The sequence below is a fragment of the Macrotis lagotis genome, chromosome X (genome assembly GCF_037893015.1).
Source record: "Macrotis lagotis isolate mMagLag1 chromosome X, bilby.v1.9.chrom.fasta, whole genome shotgun sequence".
Classification (NCBI taxonomy): Eukaryota; Metazoa; Chordata; class Mammalia; order Peramelemorphia; family Peramelidae; genus Macrotis; species Macrotis lagotis.
The window spans coordinates 462,520,297-462,546,740 of record NC_133666.1 but is presented as its reverse complement, the minus strand read 5'-3'; the positions used below and the strand labels follow the sequence as shown (position 1 = coordinate 462,546,740).

General features: G+C 33.5%; 1 protein-coding gene across 3 annotated transcripts in view; it reads left to right on the top strand.

Moving 5' to 3' along the window:
* The window catches only part of EPB41L3 (erythrocyte membrane protein band 4.1 like 3), a 244,688-nt gene that overhangs the window by 40,818 nt on the left and 177,426 nt on the right, over positions 1-26,444 (top strand). The window lies entirely within an intron of this gene.

Below are 26,444 nucleotides of genomic sequence, written 5' to 3'. Positions count from 1 at the left end.
TTTGTATTCCTTGTGCTTGAAATACAGTAGGCATTTAATAAATGCTTGTTTGTTCCTTCATTAATTTAGAGTTGCTAGTTGAAGATGTCTAGTTGATAATGTCCTAGAAGTGGAAACTATAGTTAAAAGCAAGTTCAGGACATCTTGGTAAAGATATTGTATTGATTTTTCATTTTCTTCTCCAGTGAATTAAGGCAAACAGAGGTTGAGTGACTTGTCCATCTTCACATAGCTAGCAAATTGATCAACTAAACCATACCCACCTTAAATACTACAGATATAGTAATATATAAATGTGAATATATATATGTATATGTATATAGTGGCATATACATTTGGTTTCTTGACTGTCTTGACTATTTTTTTTAGGTTTTTGCTAGGCAATGGGGTTAAGTGGCTTGCCCAAGGCCACACAGCTAGGTAATTATTCAGTGTCTGAGACCGGATTTGAACCCAGGTATTCCTGACTCCAGGGCCAGTGCTTTATCCACTGCGCCACCTAGCTGCCCCCTGTCTTGACTTCTTGACTAAACTTTCCAGTTCACTCTCCCATAATCTAAAGGAAAATAGGAAGATTATAAAACAGTAGTGAAACTTAGAAAGTTTGGGGCAGTGTTACAGGTTAAGGAAGGAGCTTAAAGGAGGAAGGAATGATTATCAATGTTAGATGCTGAAGAGAGGTCCATAGGGTGAACTCTGAGAAAAAGGATGATGATGAAGTAATCCTTGACCCTTTGAGAAAAGTTTCAGTAGAATATTGGAAGCAGAAACCTGGTTTTTAAGAGTTAAATAATATGCTTTTGTAAAGTTTAATTTTCATTAAGTAGCCTCTTAAGCATCAGACTGGGATTCTGTTATTGATTTTAACTTTAGAACATTATTTCTTTGAGATGAGCTTTGCATTCCAAAAACAAAACACAGCAGCAATAGCCTACTTAAGAAATACACTTTTGGAACATGGTGCTTTTGTAAATTTAAATGTGCTGCTATTTCCCACCAATGTATATATCATTTTACTCTCTGGGTCTGTTTCCTTATGTATAAAATAAGGGAACTGTGCTAAGTGTTAATATTTCTTAAATATTATCTTGTGAGTCTATCATTATTTGGATATGTTTTATATGGTAACTGCCCAAATACATTCATTATAGTGTAGACCCAATGGATCTGAGTCAACACTGATTGGACTTTGATGATTCATTTGATGATGGCTATATTGGAATTTTGGGTGGGGAAAGGGATCATAGACTTAGAGATTTTGAGTTAGAGATTATTATTACAACTGGGAATTTAATATTCATGAGATGCCACAGGTAATAAGTGACATAGCTGTGATGCAGACCTGAGTCTCCTTTTTTTCCACACCAAATGTTCTTTTCATTGGATTTCCTTTTTCCTTCCTTATTGTACTTCCTTATTCCTTATAGGATGTGCTATTATTTTTTTTTGTTTATTTGTATTTTTTCCTTAATATCTGTTCAACTTGATATCTAAATTAATGGAGGATAATGGCTGAAGAGATGGCAGGTGTGGCAGTCAGGAACACTTGATTTCAAGTCCTTGATTTCAAGCCAATAAATACTGGGTTGTATGACTCCAGACAAGTCACTTAAACTTTGAAAAAGACATTTGCAGAAGAGTTGTCACTTTGAATAGATAACGCTTCTCCAGTAGGCAGTCCTCACTTATATGAAAATACAATTTTTAACCAAAACAAAGCAAAAAAATAAACCTTTTCATCAGAATAGTTTTCAACTAGACTTAATATTCTTTTTACTTCCTAAATCTGTGAAAGTGTTAGGAGAAAACCTTCTTAAAATGTTTCTTGGAAGAGAAGGTAAGAGAACAAATGATTTATGATGCCAACCAAATGAATGTGAAGACTGTATTAATTATGTAAAAAGGAATATTCCCAGACTTTAGGTGGATGGAAGATTTTTTTTGCAATATGCTTCTGAAAAAGCCAAGAACTGACTTCATTGTTTTATGCAACCTTTATCTGAATTCCCATCCTTTTTCTTATTTCTTTTGAAAAGGTCCTGGAGCATGACTAATATGTCTTTCAAGTTTTTTGCAAGGCAAATGGGGTTAAGTGGCTTGGCCAAGGCCACACAGCTAGGTAATTATTAAGTGTCTGAGGGCAGACTTGAACTCAGGTATTCCTGACTCCAGGGCTGGTGCTCTATCCACTGCACCACCTAACCACTCCTTGACTAATATCTCTTAAACTCATAAGCATGTTACCTAAGATGAGTACAGAGAACTTATGTTTGCTATTGCTACTTTTTTAAATTGATTTTTGATTTTAAATTTAGCACCTTTAAATGTGGAATTGTGAGTTCTTTCCTTGGTTCCTGTTCTCACAAAGTTTTAAGCCTTTGAAGTTTTAAAGATTTTTCTGGGAAATAAGGTCTTTTAAAAAGGTATTGTTAAATATCTTGTGAATTTTAACAGCTAAATATTCAATATCTAGCATATATATAATGAGGTTTTTTGGCATCCAAATTGCATATTTAATAAGTACAAAGGACACGATATGACAAACAATTTTAAAGCAGTTTTTTTAAAGGGGGGGATAAATAGTTTGCCAGAAAGAGGTTTTTGGGAGGGTCATCTAAAGAGTAATCCAATTTGATTGAATAAAGCATTCAAATTCCATGAATAAGATATAAAAATTTCAGTCAGGGAGTTTTAAAATGAGAGAATGAGTTTGGTTTTTTACCTGACAATTGAATTTATTCTTTTCAAATTTGAATTTGCACCATCTTGATCTGCTATAGAACTTAGTCCACTTGCATCTTAGGCAAATGGTAAAAATCAGTTTGAGTAGCTAGAATTTGCAGGAGAACTGTCTGGAATAATATATCAGAGTGGATATGAAATAAGCAATCTTTTCTAGCTTCTACCAGAACAGCAGTTACTTGTTGAAGAAATAGGTTCATTTTTAGTGCTTGACTTGTCCTTAGACTTTGACCTTTTCTTAGTCATTTCAGTAGAATCTTTCCAGAGAAAACTTTTTTATTTTCCTCCAGTGTCTTCCTTCTATTGATTTTCCCCAAATTATTCTGTACATATCTTGCTTGTACTTTGTTGTTTTTGTGTTATCTCATTATATATTAGAGAACAGAGACTGCTGTATAGTCACAACAATTAACATAGTACCTTAACCCTAGTAGGTACTTATTGACTAACTTTCAACTGTATTCTGTTATATGATTAAGCTGGTTATTAAAACACTTTGGTGTTTTCTGTCATATTTAGCAATGGACCTATTTTTATCCATTCCAGGAAAATTTATAATTAAAGGAAATTCCTAAGAATTATATAATATCTCTCTTTCCCCATTCAAGATTGACAAGAACTGGATAGATCCTTGAATCTGATGAGAATTAAACAAAAGTTAACTAATGGTAAAGATGAGAATTATTTTAATTGTCTTTTGTGTCTTAAGGACTGTTTTATTTCCAATGCTAACATATACAATGGGTTAGTTCGAATTGAAAGGTTTTTTTTAAAAGAAAATAAAAATTATAGCTAGTCTTTAACTTTGAGATATCATTTGTGATGAGTCATATTATTTATTGTACTCCATAATGTATGTCTTGTGAGAGGGTCAATATTAAACATCTGGTTTTATGATGTTTAAATAAAGAACTTCATTTACAAAGAACGGACATTGAAGACCTTGTTCTTCCCCAGCCCAATCCTAACTAGCAAGCAGAGTACATTCCAGTGGAGTAGAGTCAGCAGCTGGAATGATTACAACATATGTTTTGATGGAACTTTAGGTCATGAAGTCTCCTTTGAGTCTATACAACATGTTGTCTAAAGGACTAAAGAGTGTTCTGGTCTGGTTAGTTGCTATGGCAATAGCTTCCTCAAATTGTCTCCTTTCTTGTGTCAGTGTAGTTCCAACTTAATGGATAAGTTTCTTAGAAAAGAGGAATTCAGATGTTTCCCATTTGATAATTAATTTATCCCCTAAAACCATGTTTATTATTTGGATCAGAATATACTTCCCAAAGATACTCAAAGATTGACTAGAGATCTACTTTGCCTTCTTCTTGGCTTAGGGAATAAAAGAAACAGTTGCAGTGTTTTAGTTTTCTAATTTGCCTTGGTTACAGTGAAAAACGTTCCTAAATAAGCACATAGAGATAGTGATTGCAACTAAATTATTTTAGGGAAGGGGACCAGATACAATTTAATTGAAAAACAGTTTCATTAGTATACATTATGAAAGTTACAGTGTTATAATAGTTTGGAACTAGTAGAAGTATTGAGGGAATCATATTAAGTCTTTAATTTCAAAATTCAAGAAAGTATGCTACTATCTGAAAAAGCACATGAAAGCAAACTGGCACCTGCACAGATAAACATCTCTCTCTCTCTCTCTCTCTCTCTCTCTCTCTCTCTCTCTCTCTCTCTCTCTCTCTCTCTCTCTCACACACACACACACACACACACACACACACACACACACACGCACACACACACACAAAATGAGATCATTTAGCTTAGAGTTTACCAACTAAGGCAGAAGGCACAGGTGCTTTCTTATAATAAAAATAGCTGAATGAGTACAACTTTGCTAAAAAGCGCAATGATTAACATTTACATGGTACTTAAGTTTGCAAAGTCTATATGTGATAGCTTCTTTTATCCTTCTAACAAGACTAGGGAAATAAGTTCTAAGTATCCCCATTTTATGGATGCTGGCAGAGTTAAGTGACTTGCCAAGGTCACACTTGTAAGTATCTGAGGCACATATGCTAGAGATTGTAGGGAGCTATGTATGACAAGGGACTTGGTGTAATTTGATTAGATTGGCCAGTACTGATTATTAGAGCATGGAGATGGTTTACATGAAAGTAGGAAGTCCACTGAAAGCCAGAGCAGCTACAGTTACTAAACACACATTTATACAGCCTTTACTTTGTGACAGGCATTCTACCAAGCATGCAGTTACAAATAGAAAGATGATCTTTGCCTTCAAGATTCTCACAAGGGAGTGTTTGAAAAAGAGAAACTGCCATGATTTAAGGTAGAACATTATCACTTAAATCCACTTTTTTAAACTTGACATTCAAGGTCCTTTGTGATCTTATCCTAATTGCTTTGTTATGTGTTACTCCAAAGTGTTTCTTTTTTAAATCAGATTTAGAGTTAAAAGGGACTTTAGAGATTGAAACTTCAGAGAGTATCTAGTCCTAGATGGTCATTTCACATATGATGAGGAAACTGAGATCTGGGAGCATTTAAGTGACTTTCCTCCAGTTGCTTTAGTGGCAGAATCAGGCTTTGAGACATGAAATTTAACTATTTTAAGAAACTTGTTTTAAAACCCCATCTCTGGTGAATAGAATGTATCTCCACCTGTGATCTTGCTACTTATAGTTACTTAGTTTACTTTTAGCTAAGAGAGGTTTTCTTGGCCCAGGTAGTCTCTTTCAGCAATAATTACAAAAATATTTACGAAATGTTTGAAACGACCAGTGTAAGTAGCATGCTCTTTTAGGGAAAACATACTACGGTAGTCAGTGAATAGCTGAAGATTTGCTGTTTTCTTTTGACCTTTAAAGAAAGTATTGGATAGAGAGAAAGAAATGGCCTCTTCTGATTTTTAGTTAGAAGCACTGAGCCTAATTCTTGATAGATATGTGATTTCAGGTGAGTCACATCCTTTTTCTGTAAAGGTTGTTATTAGATGATTTCCCTTGCCCCCACCAATACAATATGCTATGATTCTCTACAAGTATATATAATGATTCTATATTCTATAGAAGCACTGGTTTCACTATTTCCTGAACAATTCACCTGTGTACCATCAAGTCATTAATGATGGATTTCATCAGTTACCAGCAAAAGTTGCTTATTGATTTGGTGAAAGCAAAATAAAGTTTTGGCTCCATGTTTATTTGGAAAGATTCCCAACTCAAAAGAAAATAAGCTGTTAATAATAATTGTTGCTGTTCAGTTGTTTTTCAATTGTGTCTGATTCTTTGTGACCCCATTGGGGTTTTCTTGGCAAAGATATTGGAGTAATTTATCATTTTCTTCTCCAGCTCATTTTACAGATGTGGAAACTGATATAAATAGGGTTAAGTGATTTGTTTAGCATCACATTGATAAGTAAATATCTCAGGGATGATTTGAATTCATGAAGATGAGTTTTCCTAGGTTCAGGTCTGGCACTTTATCCTCTGAATCATCAAACTGACCCCGATGATAATTATTAAGCTACAAAGAGAAAGGGTATAGCATAATTAGTGACTTGCTACATTTGGAGTCAGGAAGACCTGGGTTCAATTCCTGCTTCTGACATTTTTTTTTATTTGTGTGTCAGCATGGGCAAATGACCTTAGACTATCTGGGTCCCAGTTTTTCCATTTGCAGAATGAGAATACTGATATTTGTAGTATTAGCTTCATAGTGTTATCATCCAACTTAGATGATCTAATACATAGCAAAAACTTAACAAACTTTAAAATATGCCACATAAATGTTAGTAGCCTCTCATATTAGACAAGTGTCATTTTGAGCTTCTCTATGATTTTAAACTACCAAACTGCCAATTAATTGTACTAATTGCAGTTAGAAGGGAAGAAAGAGGTATTACATTGAAATAAATAGGGGAAAAAATTGAATCACTTCTCTTTGAAATGCACATAAGTTTTTTTTTTAACCTCCCATTCTCATGCTAGCACCTTCTTAGCTCAAATTCATCCCTAAGCAGGCCAGTCACATGGGAACCATTCCCAGTTTTTCAATTATATTCCTGATTTTAGCTATTAATATTTTTTTTATTATTATTCAGGCTAACTGAATAGAATTTCTGCATATTCTTTCATGCTTTCTTTCCTTTTTGAGACCAGTAAACAACCTAGCCTAGGAAAACCTTAGAATAAATGTCTTAGAAATATATATATTTTTAAAAGAAATTGTAGGTCACTCACTATAGCATTCTTACAAACATACTTTTTTTAAACTAATTATTTCCCACTCCTATCCTAAAATATTTCTCTTTCTCACCCTTTTGGTCTCCATTCTCTGCTAAACCAGTTTAGGTTTTCTTCATTCTCATGACTGTCAAAAAAACAGCATTTAGACTAAAAGTTTAGCTTTTGAGTTAATAAAAGGATGAAGGGTGATAGAGATCACCTAATGCAACCATAGTGATAAAAATATGGATTCATTATTTCAAAACAGTCATTTCAAGTATACTGGAAATACCTAGCTACTTATCTGTTATTCTTTTATGTTAAGTAAACAATATTATGCTATCATGGTTTAGGAGGATATAGGGCAGAACAGAACTCATCTTTTTCCATAATTAAACATTTGTAAAGTATTGCTGTATTTTAATATTGTGAAAAGCTTTATAGTATGGTGGATAGAAAGTTTTCCTTAATGTCAACAAGACTTGCCTCTGATACCTATTAACTGGTTGACCATTAATAAGTCCCTTAACATTTCAGTGCCCTAAAAAATACACAGAAACTGACAAATCCATTCACTTGACTGCCACAATGGCAGACTTATAGCAAATGCTGTCAGGAGCTGTATTTTTATCATTTAAAAAAATTATCCTTGGTCAACTTCAGTGTTTTTAAGTATTTGAAAGGTCATATAGAAGAAAAGATTGGTATTGGTGGGTGTATTTTTCCACAAAGGAAGATCCTCATAAGAATGAAATTATAGATTGAGATCCCCTCACCACACCCCCACCCCTAATTAAAAATGTCCTGGATAGATTTAGAATTAAGAGCATCTATCCACATCTATATACCATACCATTTTGCTGCTTTATCTGATATTGGGTGTAATGTTAGAACTAGAATTTGTTTAGAAACAAATCCCTCATTTTACAGAAGAAGCTAGATTGGAAGACAAGTGGCTTGTCCAAGGTCATAGAGGTACCAAGTAAAAGAGCTGAGAATAGAACTCCAGTCCTATAGCCCCAAATTCAATGTTAAATCGCTAAATCTAAAACCCCACAAAGCTTACCTTTTTTCCCAGCTTTTCAGTGAACTTTATCTACCTCACATGCTTTTTTCTGGCAAGTGTTTCATGATAAAAGAAAAAAAAGAAAATCACACATGTGCACTGAGGATTGTGGGGAGGTATTGATGTCCCTGTGCTATGTTTTGTCTGTTTACAGAGATGGTAACAACAGAAGAATGGAAGGTAGTAACTTCTTCCTTCCCTTTCCTTTTTGCTTTTTTTTTTTTAGTGGCACCCTTGAAACTGACAAACTCATCCAATTGCCTGTCAGAATGGCAGGCTTATAGCAAATGCTGCCAGGGGATGGGTTTTTATCATTTTTTAAGCTATCCACTGGCAGCTTCAGTGTTTTTAAGGATTTGAAAAGTTGTCATGTGGAAGAGGGATTAGACTTGTTTCATTTGGCTCTAGAGGACAGAACAAAGAGCAGCAAGGGAGTTACAAAGATGCTGGTTTTTGACCTATTTGTAAAGAAAAGCTTCTGACAATTAGAGGTCTCTAGAAATGGAATAGATTGTTTCAGAAAGTGAATTTCCTATCCCTTGATGTCTTTTTTATCTGTTCTTTTTTTTAATTAAAGATTTCATTTATTTTGAGTTTTACAAATTTTCCCCCAATCTTACTTCCCTCCCCCCAACTCCCACAGAAAGCAATTTGTCAGTCTTTACATTGTTTCCATGTTGTACATTGATCCAAATTGAGTGTGATGAGAGAGAAATCATATCCTTAAGGAAGAAACAAAGTATAAGAGATAACAAGATCGGATAATAAGATATCAGTTTTTTTTTTCTAAATTAAAGGGAATAGTCCTTGAACCTTGTTCAAATGCCCGGTTCTTTATCTGGATACAGATGGTATTCTCCATTGCAGATAGCCCAAAATTGTCCCTGATTGTTGCACTGATGAAGTAAGCGTGTCCATCAAGGTTGATCAAGGTTGTCCTAATGCATAAAGATTAGCTCTGGAGTCAGGAAGACCTAGGTTCAATGCTCACTGCTGCCACATCTGGCAATATGGTCAAATCACTTAACCTCCTACATAACCTGGCTGCTCTTTCTGATTGTAAGTTTGAAAGAATAACAGATCTGCATTTGTAGAGGAATTTCCTTCCTGGGTGTTCCAAACTGGATAAAATCACTAGTACGGTTAAAAGAAAGACAACTAAAGTAATAGGGTGCCCACTAACATTTTTAAATTATGTAAAATTAATAAAATTTTGTGTTTGAGTAGAATTGTGGTTGAAATAAATATTGAAATTATTATTGAAATAAATTGAATATAAATTGAATATTTTTGAACTAAATTGAAATAAATATTCCACAAATAATGTGGAAATATATTTTTTTCATTGGGAAGTAGGACTTGGGACTTGTAATTCCTTTGGTTTAGAATAAATGTATGACTATAAGTATTTATTAAACATTTACTCTGAAAGCTCTGTGCTTAGTGTTGAGAATACAAATAGAAAAACAAAATAGTGCCTATTCTCAAAAATCTCACATTTTAGTAGGAGAGACAAAACCCATAGAAGATCTTAGCTACAAGTCAGATTGAAAGGTCCCATGGTCTTTAGAGTAGAGCAGCAGAGCAGATGACAGTGCTTTTCTTTTTTATTTTCACTGATAAAAATCAGTCAATTTCTGATGTTGAGCTATTTGACAGAACCATTTTGTAACAAGAACTTTCTTTCCTGAATCTTTAGTTATTTCAAATTCAGGAAAAGCAGAGGCACTTGCCAGTCTGTCTCCATAAGAGTTGCACTCACTAGACTAAAAACATTGCTATTCCTAAGGTTCTTCAGTTCACGGTTCTTGGCTGTTTTCACCTGAACTCTAAAAGGATGATAAAACACTCTATTAAAACAGGTTGGCACCTTTTTGACAGCTTATATTTGTAGAGATTTGCCTAAAGTCCCAGAAGTTAAGCAATTCTCCTAGGATGTATCAGTTGTCAGAGGCTGGATTTGAAGTTCGGTCTCCTGGCTCCTACACCCACTCACTCTCCATTAGACCATGGTGCCTTTCTGTAGCTGATCATATAGAACTGCAACTGAAGTAGATTTGATGTCTTCAAAATAGGGACCATACATCTAGAATAAGTTGTGCTGTTACTATGGATTAGCAAAATTTATATATGATCTAGCTTTTCAGTCCCAGAATTTAAATGCTTCCCATAATTAGCCTCACATTTAAGAAAATAAAAGATTGTTTCTAATTGTGAAAATAAATTGTCATAATTGTCACTAATGAGTATCATGTAACACTTTGTAAGTTACTATGTTTATAATTCTGAAAAGCAGTTATTGTTTCAAGTTTTAGTCAAAAAGCATAGTCCTTGTATATCATATTTAAATGTCATTCTAGTCATTCTATGTGCATTTCATGGGAGATGGAGGAAAGTAGTTGTTATTTTTAGTTCATTCAGTTACTCTTCATCCAGCATTATATTTGGCAAAAGTACAGAGCATATGTTGTTCCTTTTGTAGTTTGTCAGTGCTTTATATTTTTTTTTTCTTTTCAATTTAATTTTTCCTTAAACTTCAATCTTGGTTATTTTGAGATTGACCTATTTTTTGCTAAAGAAATCAAGTCATTAAATTACACTCACTGCTAGAAAACACATGAATTATTATAGTTTTGATAAGCTGAGTTTTAGGGGTGAAAGTGTTATTTTATTTTGTGTAATTTCTCTACCAGAAACTTACTATATGGAGTTTAATTTTTTATATCATTGCTGCTGTTTTCTATTAAAATTCCTGTAGAAAATGAAAAAAATTACTGAAGAATGAAAACTATGCAATGAATCATGGATTTTTCCTTTGTAGCTTTCTTCTGGTGATAATTTTAGGACTCATTAACTAAAGGATTGGTGATGAATCATAACTTTTTATTATCCTGATATTATGCCATTGTATTAAGTCTGTAAAGAAAGAACCCTAAGTTCATTTCTAGTTATTTTTTTCTAATGATAGTGTCTTTTCTATTACCCACATCTAGACCCATAAAAGAAATACATAAATATGTGTAAAGTAGAAATAAACTTTTTCAGAAATTCTATACCTCAATGATAATCCTGACATTAGGGGGGAAAATTTTATAGATCATCTATTGAAATTCCTTTGGGGGAGCTTAAAACCTCTATATGACATCAAGATAGTGAGTGCAGTGGATAGAGAGCTGGACCTGGAGTCAGGAAGTCTCATCTTCCTGAATTCAAATTGGTCCTCAGATATTTTCTAGCTGAGTGACTCTGTGCAAGTCACTTAATCCCATTTACCTCAGTTTCCTTATCTATAAAAAGAGCTGGAGAAGGAAATGGCAAACCACCCCAGGATCTTTGCCAAGAAAACCCACAGAATTGAAAATGACTGTAAAACAACAGCCAGCAGCAGCAGCAATGACAAAATTGTAGCCTGAAGAGTCAACCAGACTGATAACTTAATATCTTTGGAGGATAATCTATTTAATCTCTTATTTATCTGGTTCCCATATGCATATGAGCAGCTAGGTTGCTCAGAGAATAGCATGCAGGAAAGTTCATCTTTCTGAGTTCAAATTTGGCCTCAGATAGTAACTGTATGATGCTGGACAAGTCATTTAACTCAGTTTTACCTCAGTTTCCTCATCTAGGGTCATAAAGAATTGAACATGACTAAAAAATGACTGATAATACAAAAAACAACACAGGAATTTAATTTCCATTATGTAGATCTAATTTTTTTATTGTATTAATTTATTATTTTAAAAATCTACTTTATGATACAAAAATATGTTTTTGATTTGTATTTTGGGAATATCAGACCACAAAATCAAATTTTTCCAGAGTGAAATCAGCTGTTGTTCTCCATGTGAATATATGTATGTGCATGACTTTTTTAACATTATGATTTACTAATTAGAAAGTTAAACTTCTTAAAATATATATTGATGCTAGTAGCTAAAATCTTAATCTTTCTGAGTTCTTGACTTTCTGCCCTGCTTCAGGGTACAGAGTCATAAAACTACTCAATCTTCACACTATCAGGTCCTCTCTGGGGCAACACAGATGTTCATTGGATAGAATTTAGTCAATTTCCCCCCAAATTTGCTGAGTCCTATCTTCCTATTTTGGAAATTGTGATCTTCACTTATCTGCATCCCCCCAAAAGATCTACTTCTGGCTCCTTTGAAAGTTTTCTTTACCTTCCCTTTCCCCCAGGAACTTGCTGACTGTCTTGCTTTTTGAAAAGTACTAGTGTGATGAAACAAAGCAGTTCTGATGTTACAGGAATATTGGTATTTTTTCTTTTCTTTTGGTATTTAGAGTCAGTGAAATTTTAAAATGTAATTATAGACTGACATATAATAATAGTATACATTATTTAACATTTTAAATTATTTACCACTTGACATAAAAATATATCATTTTTATTTTTCACTTGCGAACACATTGAATGCTTTTCCCCTGGATTTTAAAAAAGAAAAATGTTTTACTAAAAAATGAGGCAGTTTATCAGTATTTGAAAACATTCCCAGTGAGAGGAAAAATGCTAAAAATTGTCTTCAATTTTTTCAGTTTATTGAATGGAATCACTAGTAAATTTCTATTTTCGGACACCAAACCACTCCTTAGAGAGAAGTAAAGTAATTAATGCAGTTTTTAGACAGGCCCCTCCTCTGCTAAGGAAAGGTTATTGTTCATTTTGTTTTAAAATGCTGACTATAACTGAGCTGATGATAAGTATGAAGTGACAGACTCCAGGGTTCTAAGGGTATATACAATTGGCTTCTTACCCTCCTTCTCACTATCATAGAAATAGGGGCTAGATTTGTGATTTCAGTGGTATAAGGAGCTCCTGGATGAGAAAATGGAATCTAACACTGCAGGCCAGCACCTTTTCTGCAATTTATAGGCAGAGAATTGCCTGGAGCAAATAAAGTAAAGTGATTTGTCTAAGGGAGCATAGTTATTAAATGCAAGGCAGAACTTGAATCTAGGACCTTTTGGTTTCAAGAGTAGCTTTTCATTCTCATAGGACATGTCATGGCTGTTTCTCATCAGGGAGAATAAAATAGCACCAAATCAGATTTTTCTTGGATTATAAATGATGATATACTCCTTGTAGTTAGTATAATTTCACTTTGTAGTATTTCTACAGTGATTACTTGAAAAATTTCCTTTAATTGAACCTCCTAATAAATTTTGTTCTGAATTCCTTTGTATCCCAGCTAACGTATGAGAGAGGACTCAATGTCTTATCTAGGTGAATGGCTGCCTTGTCTATGGATGTTAGGAACCCTAAATCTTGACCAGTGCAACCTTTAGCTTGCCCTTTCTCACTATTGATATGTGAAACTAATTTTTTAGTTTTTTAGACCCAAGTGTAAGAGTTGTTTTATCTTCATTCCAGGCCATCTTTCTAGACTTTGATATTTATGTGTACCAAGTCTGTCACCTAGAATAATAATCATAACAACAATTATAGTAAAAATCATTAGCATTTATAGAGAGCTTTAAGGTCTACAAAGCACTTTAAAAGTATTATTTTATCCCCACAAGAATCCTAGGAGGTAGATGGTACTATTATCCTCAGTTTACAGATGAAGAAACTGAGACAGAGAGAATAAGTGACTTGCTGAGGATCACAGAATGAGATCAACCAATAGATGAAAAAGGTGAATAAGTAGAGGTGTTTCCTCTACTACACCACCTAGATGCCTCTGGTATGTTAGCTTCCTCCTAGTTTTTGCCAATTTGATAAATATGCTATTTACTTTTTGGTCTTTGTTTTTTGGCCAAAAAAAAAATATGTCAATTAGCATAAGGTCAGGGACAGAACCCTGAGATGCTTCATTGAAGAAATCTTTCCAGGTTGGAAATACGGCTAGTCTAACCTGATCTTGTTGAAGTCAAGCTGAATTTTGTTTCCTACTCTACATATTCACTAACTTTCCCTTAAACAATTTGTAATATAATTTTGGCAGGGATAGAAATAAACTGAGTGACTGGTAATAGTTTACACATGATATTCTCTATTCTTTGTCTTTTCTACTCTGATGGTCATTTCCCTTGGTGGAGAAAAACAAAAACAAAAGAAGGATTCAACAATCCTGCTTTCTCTTCCTCATCCCATTAACTTTGACCAATACTTTTGTCCATTTTAAATGTACTTTTCCTCAGTCTAACTAAAAATATCCTGTTATTATTAGCATTCTTGGTCATGCTTCAGTTCATTCTCAGCTTCAATGCTTCTGACACTATTTTTAAAGCACTATGCCCTATCTTTGTACACATTCTCTGTTGCCTTCCCTTGCTTCAATCTTCTATCTCAATTTTAGAATTAGTTTCATTGATAGGTTCCCTATGTATTTACATTGATCTCTTTAGAGAATTTACCAGCTCCAACCAACCTTCAGCTCCATTATTTCTTTGTATCTTACCAACTCAATTCTTTAGAGATTCCCACAACTGTATCTTTTATTTTCTTTGATTTCCTGTGAATTATTGATATTTTTGGTGATTTTCTTTTTATATATAGTGGTATCTAGCTTGATACATACATAGATAGATAGATAGGTATAGATATGTAGATATCAATATCAATATATGTATATATCTATATAGGTATTCCTCATCCTGCCCTTGTTCCCTGTTTTTTTCATCTACTTCAGATCAATACCAGATGTTCACCCCTTCCCTTGACTAACTCCTGATATATTGTTGGGCTGTCTCTGCTATTCTTTGCTTTTTTTTCCCCAGCATAGAAATGGAAACAGGCTATAGTAAACATTTGTATACTGGTCAATTCAAGAGTTGTAAGTAGTGTCTATATGTTTTAATCATCCAACTTTCCTGTTCCTCCCTTCTCTGTTTTAATCTTTACTTTTCTGTCCTTGGAGTTATATTCTTCCAGGCTTTCTGTCTCCTTTTCTCTTTCATTTTTTTATAACTGATCTGCTCTTTGTTTTCTATGTTGTCAAATTCCTATTTTCATCTGCATTCTTCTTCCATTTTTTCTATGTCTTTCACTTTATAGATTCCAAGAGATATTATAGTTAATTAGGAAAGCAAATAGACTTGAGCACAGCATGCTTATGTTCAATTTTTTTTGTCATTTCCCCATTTCCTCTCTGCCACCTTTCTGCTGGCCTTTGATCTACCTGATTTCTTCATTAGTCTCAAGCTATTTGGAAAAAGTAAGGCATAAATACTAAGGTAGAAGTGTTGGGAGAATATATTTTTTTTATCTTGGTGGCTTTTCACTAAAATAACTTAATTCCTTTTTTAAAAAAATTGCTGTTTCTTTGTCAGCTGGATTGAACTGTTTGAGTTAGGAACAGACTGAATTCAAAGTTCTCTTAAAGTCACTGATAAATGGTTCTATTAGGAAAATTTGTCATTGTTGAACCTTCTTTCTCTGTATCTTTAGATTTTCATAAAACTAATTTTTAATGACTGTCTTTCTACTTACTTGGCAACTCAGCAGTCTCATCAGCTGTATACTTGTATGTGGAGAGGATAATGAATGGTTACCTCCAAGGATTTATTTGTCTTTGGTCTCCTTTTCTCTGTCTATCCCCTCTCTCAGTAAGCATGTCACCTTGGAACTACTGTCCTCTATGCTAACCATTTCTGGGTGTATCCTAGATGTATCAATAATTATCCATTAGGCATATCCAACTGGAAGTTTCATAAATATCTCAAACCTAGTAGTTATTATCTTCCCTCTAAAACCCATCCCTCTTTCTGACCTCCATTTTTTCTATTGAAGATACCACCATATTTCTAGTCAAAATCATAATCTCAGTCCCTAATCAATTTTCTTTCTTACTTATCAATTCAGTTGTTTTTAACTCTCCTCTCCAGTCACAACATAGCCATTCTAGGTGTCATCTCCTCTTTTTGTAGCCTCTTAATTGGTCAATGGAATATCCCTACTTTGTAGTTTATCTTTCATGTAGCTTTCAAATATATATGCCTAAAACTAGGTCTACCCTTATTGCTCTCCTGTTCAGAAATACATTAACTCCTATTTGCCTCCAGAATAAAATAAAAATTCCAGGTTGATTTTTAAAGCTTTTCAAATTTTTCCTCTTTTCTCAGCTGATTTCATATTTCCTCTTCATCATGGACTTTACAGTTCAGTCAAACTTTTTTATTTTCTGATCTCTGTTCATAGCATTTCTTCTCTCTTTGTCCCATGCCTTTACATGATCCATCCCCCTTTTCCTTGATTGCTTCTAGTCTGACCTCTGCTCCTTCATGTCTCTAGCTTCTTTAAAGGTATTTTGCAGGTGTCATCCTCCATATGATTTTACTCATTTTCTCTAATTGTTTAGTGCACTTTCTCCTCTTAGTTACTTTTATTGACTGTTTTGTATGTACATATTATTCTATGGGGAAAAATTAATCTTCTTGAGGGCATAGACTATTCTGTTTTTGTTTTGGTATTGTCAGTATCTATCACAGTGCCTAGCAATGTGCTACTTAAATACTTTGGAACGAATTACAAGGATTTGAAAAATATATCTAAACCATCAGACTTAAAAATTAATGGCATTTGTAAATTATTTATTGAAAGAATTTTTGAAAATGCTAGTGGTCTTCTAGACATGCTCCCATCTATTCTTATACTCTATAGTCTTTGGGTCATCTGTCCCAATAGAATTGTATTAAATGCTTTTGGCACCTTCTAATCAGTCTTTATCTCTTACCAATGCTTTCTTACATCATCATGAGAGCAACTTATCTCTTCCCTTGTGACAATTTAGGACTCTTGGATTTTGAGAACTTGTGATCTAAGATTCCTTCCCTTATCAAGTAAGAAGCACCATACCATCTCAATGCTTTCTCAGTTGTTTACATATATTAATATTGTTTTATCTATTACATTATACATATAAATATTCTGAGAAATCTGTAAAGTTTATCATACCTTCTCCTTGAGCACAATGATTTTTATCTCTTCTATATTTTCTGTAGTGTTAGAAGCTTAGTAATTTTCTAACAAATATTTTTTCATTAGTTAATTATATCATTAGGTTGTTTTACTTTCACATTAAAATTTAAGTTTATAAACTAAACTATCACATCATGATAGCTATGTAACTTTTCTAACTGTAGGTTTACAATAATTACTAGATGATATTGAAGTTTTGTGAAGGTAGATAGATGCCTTCTTTTCCTTGGAGAGATAATTAGCCACAACCATTCAAATAAAGTAGATGAAAGCATTTAAACTAAAGGAACAGTTTGCATTATCAATTTCATTGAACTTAATCAGCTTCAAAAACATCTTAAGTCTCTCAATATTCCTTCCTTGCAAATGACCAAGCTCCTACCCCCACTGCTTTTTCCTTTAAAGCTAATTCTTGGGAATCCTAAAGGAAAGGCTTGTTTATGGGAGCAGAAACAGTCTGCTAATTTCTTCATTACTGATAGATATTACCTCATTTGTGGATGTTAAAAAATTCACAAAGACTCAGAGACCTATATAACATTGATGGAATTTTATGAGTCCCAGTTCTCCTATGGAGTTACTTATGTGGGAAGTAAGTGAAATAAATCAATGTTCTTTTCCTTTCTACTTTCTACTTTCCTTGGCAGGAAGACACAATAAATAAAATCCTTTTATAGCAATATTGAAAAGTTATATTGCTTACTTATGAATTCTTCCTTTTGCACATAATGTTACAGATTTAAATTTCACATTTAGTTTCTTATAGCATCTTGAGAATATTTTCTGTCAGCTGTAGAAGATAGTTTGATTTTAAACCTAGAAACCGATTTAGTGAAGCAATTATTTATTGGGAGATTGGGATGACCTTTTCTAAGTGGGAACCATGAACATTGATTTTTTTTCAACTTTCACAAATTGTTTAAAATAAATCTGCCTATAAGAGAGCAAAGCCTCAAATGCATACTGATAACTATTTTTTAGTTAAATCAGGCTGAGAATTCTTCCATGGTTCTCTATTTGCACTTGCAAATGCTACCTTTGAAACCTTTTTCCTTTTACTCTTTCATTCTTAGTCTGTAGGAAGCTAAGAATAGCTTCTTCCTCTGAATTCCAAGTGCATACCTACCACAAGTATTATTTAAATGCTTACTGTCTTGCTACCTCCAATCCTCCCCACTTTCTGGGGCAACTGGGTTCTCTCAGAGCACTTTTGGTCTCAGAATGGACAAAGCCCTCTCTTTCTTTGATTAAAAATCAAGACAAAATAAAGAAACTCAGAAAATTAACAGTGAGAGTAAGTAAAAATTGTGCAGAGAAAATTTAAACTGTCAGCTGGTAAAGGCATTAGGAAATTCTGCTGTTTAATCCTGAATCAATGTGAATGGGGCTGAATGAAGTAGTTTCACCTCTGACCCATCTTTAATATTTGAATGTAATTTTGATTGCTTACCTAGTTAAATAATTGCATCAATAATTGTATCTTTGCTTATTTATAAGTTACGTACATATACTACTGTATTAATCCTTTAAAATAATATCAAACAAATAAAGATAAACATTTAAAAAAGGATGAGATAAAGATATTGGATCTAGAGTCAATGGAGTTTGAGTGTTGGGGAGTGTAACATGATGAGACCTTGCCCTTCTGAAATATTACACTGGAAATTGGTGGGAGACACTTGAGATCAATTAGATTATTGCAATAATTCAGGTGAGAGGTGAAGAAGGTCTAAGCAATTCAGTCTGAATAGAGAGTAGGGGACATCGAGGAGAGATGTTGTAGACCATTTATCAATTGAAGTTCTAGCTCCTGATCTCCCCTTTTTAATCTTCTCTTTGGTCTTGATCTCCCCCTCTTGATCTCCTCTTTGATCTCTCTTTTGGGATTCCAGGTAGTGACTGGGACTTTAGATCCAACTTCTCTATTATGTTGATGGCTTGTGCCTATTTGACTCTTGAACCCTGGGGGAAATGCTTTCAATGTAGGTGAATGAGATGGCTCCTGAGGGCCCTTCCATCTCTGAGATTGTATCATTAGGTGCATTTGTGACTAGGACTGTTGTAACTTTCAACAGTATACAATAAATTAAATTTAAAGTAACCATATGGGCAGTAAATAAAATACTTGTTTCTTTATTTTAATGCAACTTTGAGATAAGCATATTGAAATAAAATACACATTTCAAAAAGAATGAGTCTTTTTTCTGTTACCCAAGCCCACATATTGTGCACTCCTTTTCCCATCCATACTAAACATATTTATTAAGCAATATGTCCTGGGAATAAGGTCATCCTCTACCACCCAGTGCATTTAAAAAAACCAGACCCCAGTGACTTTTGCTATGGCATTACGTATAGCATGACCTCTTCCATTAGCGCAGAAAATTGAAAGTTGACTTCAGCATATACTGAGAATGTAAATGTTGAGGAGGTACTGAGATGAGGAGTCACCAATATTTAGTAGTAACCATGGAAGGTTTCCTTAAGGAGGTAGGTATTTGAAGGAAGTAAATAACGTAATAGAGAAAAGCCATTTTGATATTGAAAGAGAAAAGGAGACATGTCAAATGGAAGAATTCAGTGTGCAGATGCATGAGATAAAGCAAATGAGCATAACATTTTTAGTGGAATATAAGCCATTCAGATTGATTCTTTATTGCAATTAAAAAAACTCTTTTTGATTGGGTAAGAAATAAGAAGAAAGGTAGAACAGCTACAATTTGGTAAAAGGTCCTGAAAGTCAGGTCCAAAAGTAGAAAAGTTGAATAATCTGGGTCATTTAGGGAATTGACATGATAAAAATGATAAAGGAAATAAACATGAGAACTCAGTTTTGAACTGTTTGTGATATCGGCAGCATATTTGAGTGAAGAGGACCTATAGGCAACTGGAAATAATGAACTTCAAAGAGGTCAGAATTAGCAAATTAACTGGGGAACCATTTGCCTTATATGTGATAGTTACCACCACATGAATGAGCAATCTCCTTCAAAGGAGTGAAGTACAAAGAGAGAAAAGAAAGAAGTTAGAACTGAGACTTAGAAAATAGCCATAATTAACCATTCAAAAGAAAGAAGAAAAACTGATGAAAAGAGACAATAAAGAAGAGACAGTGGTTAGAGAAAGGAGAATCTTAATTGTGTAATGTTGTGGAAGTTTAATTTAGAACAATGACTGAACCATTAAAAAGAATTTTTTAAAATGCAGCTTGTCTCACTATAAAGTTAAAGGTAGAATTTTTATGAAATACATGTTTGATGTCATATGCTTGCAATGACTAGTAGATGTAAAAATCAGTTTATTATCTTGTAGGGTAAAGGATAGGGATGGAAGAGGAAAGAGTGAATGACTTTTTGAAATTGAATTAGATATATGTGCATAAATTAGCATTTTACTATTACTTTATTATAAGATAAGCACAATAAGTTCTTTTACTTTCCTGATTTCTATCACTGGAGACTTAATTCTAGTCATTGATATGTCTAAAGATTCACATTTTGGGACAATCAGTACATCAAAAACAACACAAGTTTTTCTCTCATCAAAACAGTTCATGAGGAAACAGTAGTTACTATATATTTTATATAGTATATATATACAGTACTACATATAATTACATATTATATGCATAATTATATAAATATACATTATACAGTACCACATATTCAATTAAGATAGATTGAAGGCATTACTTATAGATAAAGGATTATAGTACATATTTGGGAGACTGATTTTTTTCAGAGATTTAATCATCACATTTTGGGTCATATTTAATTTTATATTTTGATTCAAATTACATAAAGTAAGTATTACAGCCTTGGGTAATAACTGTGAAGTTATTCTGAATGCTCATCAAAAATGACAGATTAAGGTTACAGTTATTCTGACACTGGAAAATCTCTTGACACTGAGATAAAATTGTTAGACAAATTCTTATAGACAGTTTTTGTCTTTAGTTTTTATTTTTTCTTAGAATTAAGATACAAAGAGCATTGAAATCAAAAACTTTATAATAATAGATATTTATATTATGACATATGATTATATTTGAAAAGTATTCACATGTTGAATTTTTAAAAAATCTGACCAGATCCTGAAACTAGAAGACAAGTCTCCCATTTGTTTAAAGAGGTTAAAAATGATCTTTTATGATCCTATTATCAGTGGATTTCCATAGTACAAGTAAATTTAGTAAAAAATGTAGAATGCTTTCCCACTACTTTTCCTACTTTACCTCAATGTCCCTGCTTTCAAATATAGGCTTCTTGTGAATAAGGATATTATTCTTTGTGTTTATGTCCCCAGTGATTAGAGTAGTATCTGACACATAGTAGGCACTTAATAAAATAAATAATAAAATCTTGATAATTATGTTAGAACTTATTTGAAAAAAGCAAACTCATGTTGGTAGATAGCAGAATTAATTTTTCCCTTTTAGATCACTTAAGGACAGGTTAGAGTTAAGTAATAATAAAAATTTAGGACACTCAACCCTTACCTGTGACTCCAGGAAGCTGTAGCATGCCCAGTGGCCACAACCTGATAAAATAATCTTGGCATATGGGCTAAACCAGATGGAGGATAACTAAAAGGTCTAAAATCTGTTTTTATAGGGATTTTTTTAAAATTCCTATAAAATTTATAGACTGTCTACCCCAAGCATGTGAAGACTCCCTCCAGGCAGAATGGATAGATGAGAACAGTCAGGAAAACATTTGAAGTGAAGATGCCAAAGTCATGCATTGTTTTCTGTGCCATTATCAGTCATCTTGATTTTTGCCTTGCCATTGAATGTCAATGACTCTGGAAGAGAGGTGAAGCTGATGACTGTACAACTCTGCCTCACTTAAATCCAGTTCATACTTGAGTGAAGATATTTACCCATGAAGTCATCAATCCTCTATGAAAATTAAATATGAACAGCAACAATCTATTTTTTAAATAAGGTCCATTAATACTTAATAAATACCAGACTGGAATTTTTAATAATTCCTGTCATGTGATCATGTCTCAATGATATATGTGAATTTTATATGCATTTACTTGTATTAAACTCTCTGAGAAACAGTTTGCTCTACTGTTTTGGAGTCATGAAGACAGATCTGGGTTTATCCCTTGACAAAATTCTTTCTTTGAGTCTGGCATCATGACAAGACTAATTCTCCAAGATAGTAAATTAGAAAAAGTTGTTGATATGCAGTGGAAGAGATTGTTGTCTCAATGAAAACTCCTTTTATCAATAAAATTGAAAAATAGATAAAATTCATTTATTATCTCTGCTCTCATGTTTAGATGTGGGCTACTGGGGTTATGAATATTATCATTGTCCCTGTTCCTGGAGCTCATCTCTGTGAATTGATTATTAAGCATTGCTGCCATAGTTTCTGCCTACCTAGATCTTAAATTCTATCAAGGAAAACAGCATATCCCTTATATGAAGCATTAAGTATATTCAAAATAAATGCAAGGTTATTATTTAGCACATTTATAATCTGGGGATAAGGAAAGGATTCATTTAGAAGATGCCCCTTAATCTGAGCTTTGAAGGGAATAAGGAATTTTAAGAGACAAAGATGAGAAGGGAGGCTATTCCAGGCATGGAGTTCATTGTGTAAGATGAGTAGAAAGACCATACTGGAATGGAAAGTGTGTGAAAGGGAGTTATATGTAATCAGTCTAGAAAAAGTAGATTGGAACCAGATCATGAAGAACTTTAAATACCAATGTGGAGTTTGAATGTTATATTAGAAGCCATTAGATTATACACACACACACACACACACACACACACACACACACACACACACACTCAGCTGATCTCTGTAGGGCATTGACACAATCTTCTCACCTTTACCTGTTGAAACAAATCCTTTCCTTGATGTGGTCCAGCTTCTTAGAGGGAAGGGACTCCTAAGGAAGCATTAGTTGGTTTTCTTATTTTTGGGCAGCCTAAGTTATATATATATATATTTACCAGATTATTTCTAATTCCCCTTATAAAAGCAGGAATTGAATTCAGCTAATATCTATATTGACAATAGATAGAACCATTTCAGTTCATATATTCAGTTTATACTTTTGATTCATTGATTCAGAAAAGGTATCTAGGAATGGTTTATAACTAATTTACATATTTGATTGTCACTCAGAAGCTTTGTGATCTGATAAAAATATCAGGGCATAGAATATCATGTAAATTATGGTAATTTATGTTGGGAAGTGATACATCCCCTCCCCAGTTTGTCTAACACAAAGTCTGGCTTATTGTAGGCATACCGATTGAACTGGTATTTGAATTGAAGAAAATAAATTTATTGATAGTACCTAGTTTTCTACAAAGAAGTTTATAAGAATTAAAGTTCGGGAAACCTAGAAAAAAATATAAATTTCTCAGAGATTATATTTTATACATAAATAACTTTAGGGGCAGCTAGGTGATGTAGTGGATAGAGTAGCGGCCCTAGAGTCAGGAGTACCTGAGTTCAAATCCGGACTCAGACACTTAATAATTAACTAGCTGTGTGGCCTTGGGCAAGCCACTTAACCTCATTTGCATTGCAAAAAAACCTAAAAAAATAAATAACTTTAAAAATGTTTGTTAGATCCAAAGCAGTAGATTTATTGTTCAGTGTTAGCTAGAGATGCAAAAACAAAATGCACAAATTTTGGCATAATTAAATACATAGACCAAGAATTCCAAAGCATCAAAACATTCATATCTCTCTCTCTCTAAGAAAGAATCAAAACTTTTCCTGTAACAAAATTCACTCAGTGTAGATTTGTTAAGGGGGAAAAACAAACTGTATATAGAGAATGGCATGTTAAGGTAATATGGGTATTCACAGGGATCTTAGCCTGCATATAAATACGGCTTTGCCATTAACTCAGAATAGAATTATACAAATTATTCCCTCAAGTTAGGGGAGGCAGGATTAGTCTGAATGAAAAAGATGTAGGGATTTTAATGGACTTTTAAGTTCAATTTGAGTCAACACTGTGATGTTGCAGCCAAAAAAACTAATTAATACAATCTTGAATTTCATTGAGAGGGTTAGCAGCATCTAGGAATAAGGGGGCAGCTAGCTAGGTGGTACAGTGGTTAGAGTGCCCAATCTGATGCTAGAAAGACTGTGAGTTCAAATTTGACCTGAGACGTTTACTAGCTGTGTAACCCTGGACATATCACTTAACCCTTTTTGACTCAGTTTCCTTATCTGAAAAATGAACTGGAGGAGGAAATAGCAATGTAACTCCAGTACCCCCCAAAGAATTATACAGAGTTATAAAGAGTTACATATGACTGAAAAAGTGACTAACAACAGGTATAATTTAAGTTTTGCTTTTCTATTATCCTTTGCTCTAGTCAAAACACATTTGGAAGAGCAGATATAGTTCTGGATGTCACATTATAGGAAAGACATAAACTAGACCAGTCTGGAAGGAGGACCATGATGATGGTGAAGGGCCTTTAGTACATGTTCTGTGAGGTCAGGAGAAGGAAATGGGAACATTTTACTTCTTAAGAAGAAGAGAAAACTTAAGGGAACATGATTATTGCTTTGAAGTACTTAAAGGGGAATTCATATCAAATATGGATTGGATTTGGTGTGTGTGTGTGTGTGTGTGTGTGTATGTGATCCTAAAGGATAAAGCCAGGAGCAACAATTAGAAGTTCTTATAAGGCAAATTTGTTTTGGGGGGTAATACTTAGATCAATCCCATAGTAGAATGAGCTGCCTAGAAAAGTATATTTTTCCCTCACTGAGTGTCTTTAAATATAATCTGAATTTCCTTATTTGGAATATCATATTGGGGATTCCTTTTGGGGATAATTAGACTATAAGACTCCATTAAGGTCCCTTCGAATTCTGAAATTCTGTTATCTCTCAATGGGAGTGAAAAGGAGTCTTGAGATGATCAAATCTAAGCTAATTTTGAAGATGAGCAAATTGAGACCAAGAGAAAATACAAAAATGATGGATAGGTTTAAAATAGCCTTTCCTGTCATATTTTAGGTTTGAATCTAAAGGATCCAAAATCTAAAGGGAGAAGTCATGCCAGCCTTAGTATTAATTCACAGCTTAATCTGTTTTGGGCAGATAATATAAATCTTTTTTGTCATGGTTTCCTTTAGCATGGATTCCTTCTTTCTTTCTTTCTTTCTTTCTTTCTTTCTTTCTTTCTTTCTTTCTTTCTTTCTTCATTCATTCATTTATTTATTTTTTAGGTTTTTGAAAGGCAAATAGGGTTAAGTGGCTTGCCCAAGGCCACACAGCTAGGCAATTATTAAGTGTCTGAGACCAGATTTGAACCCAGGTACTCCTGACTCCAGGGCCGGTGCTTTATCCACTGTGCCACCTAGCTGCCCTGGATTCCTTCTTTAAACAGTGTTTTAAAGTTCATTACATAAAATGAAAAAGATTACAAGGGAAAATTATATTTATATATATGGAAATAAAATTATCAAAATATTTTCTAAAAGTTTATGGACCCAGGTTAATTACCCCTGATTTGGGATTGCAGATACTATAGAGTAGAGCCATTTACTCTATGGATGGCTATGTGATACAGTAGATAGAGTGGTGAGTCTTGAGTCAGAAAGACTCCTTCCTAAATTCAAATCTCACCTCAAATCTGACTTAATAGCTGTGTGTGGCCTTGGGCAAGTCACTTAACCCTGTTTGCCTCAGTTCATCATCTGTAAAATGAACTGGAGAAGGAAATGACAAACTACTCCAGTGTCTCTGCCAAGAAAACCCTAAATGGGATCACAGAGTCAGACTTGACTGAAATTACTAAACAACAATAATTCTGCACTATTCACACTGGAGGTAGGAAGAAGGCAAATGTACAATAAATAGTCATTTGAGAAACAGTTGAGGAGTAGTAGAAAGCTATGCTAAACTAATTTTCATCCAATAGAAAGTAAGCTAGGTTTTAACTCTTTCAACAAGGATCAATCAAAATTGATTAATAAAAAGAAATTTGGGGGCATTAGCAGGGATTTCCTATTTCTCCATTCTCCTCACTCCCTCCCCAAAGTGGCATATCATGGAGGAGAGAGAAGGGAGAGTATTTTAGAACTTTAGAGGCAATAATTGATTTGTCTGATCCATCAAATTTCTTTAAAAGAAGTTGAGTGTATACTTTAATAATGATGATTTGTTACTTTAATATTAGACTTTGACTATTTTATGAAAAAAATAGTAAAGAACAAAACCTGTAATCATCTTCATCAGTCTGTAATCTTTCCCTATCTGAATCTTAAAATTTTCATGGCTCACAATCCTCAGGCTATAAATAAGTGTAATACATTGAATAAATTTGATATATCTATTGTTAGTCCATAGAAACAGAATCCTTTGTTAAATATTAAGTATTTCTTCATTTTTTCATTAATTGATTAATTAATTAAATGATTAATTGATTAATTTTTTCTCTCTAATATCATGTCTCACCTTTAAGCTTTCATGGAGAGAAAACTGTATTGAGTTGTTGGGTT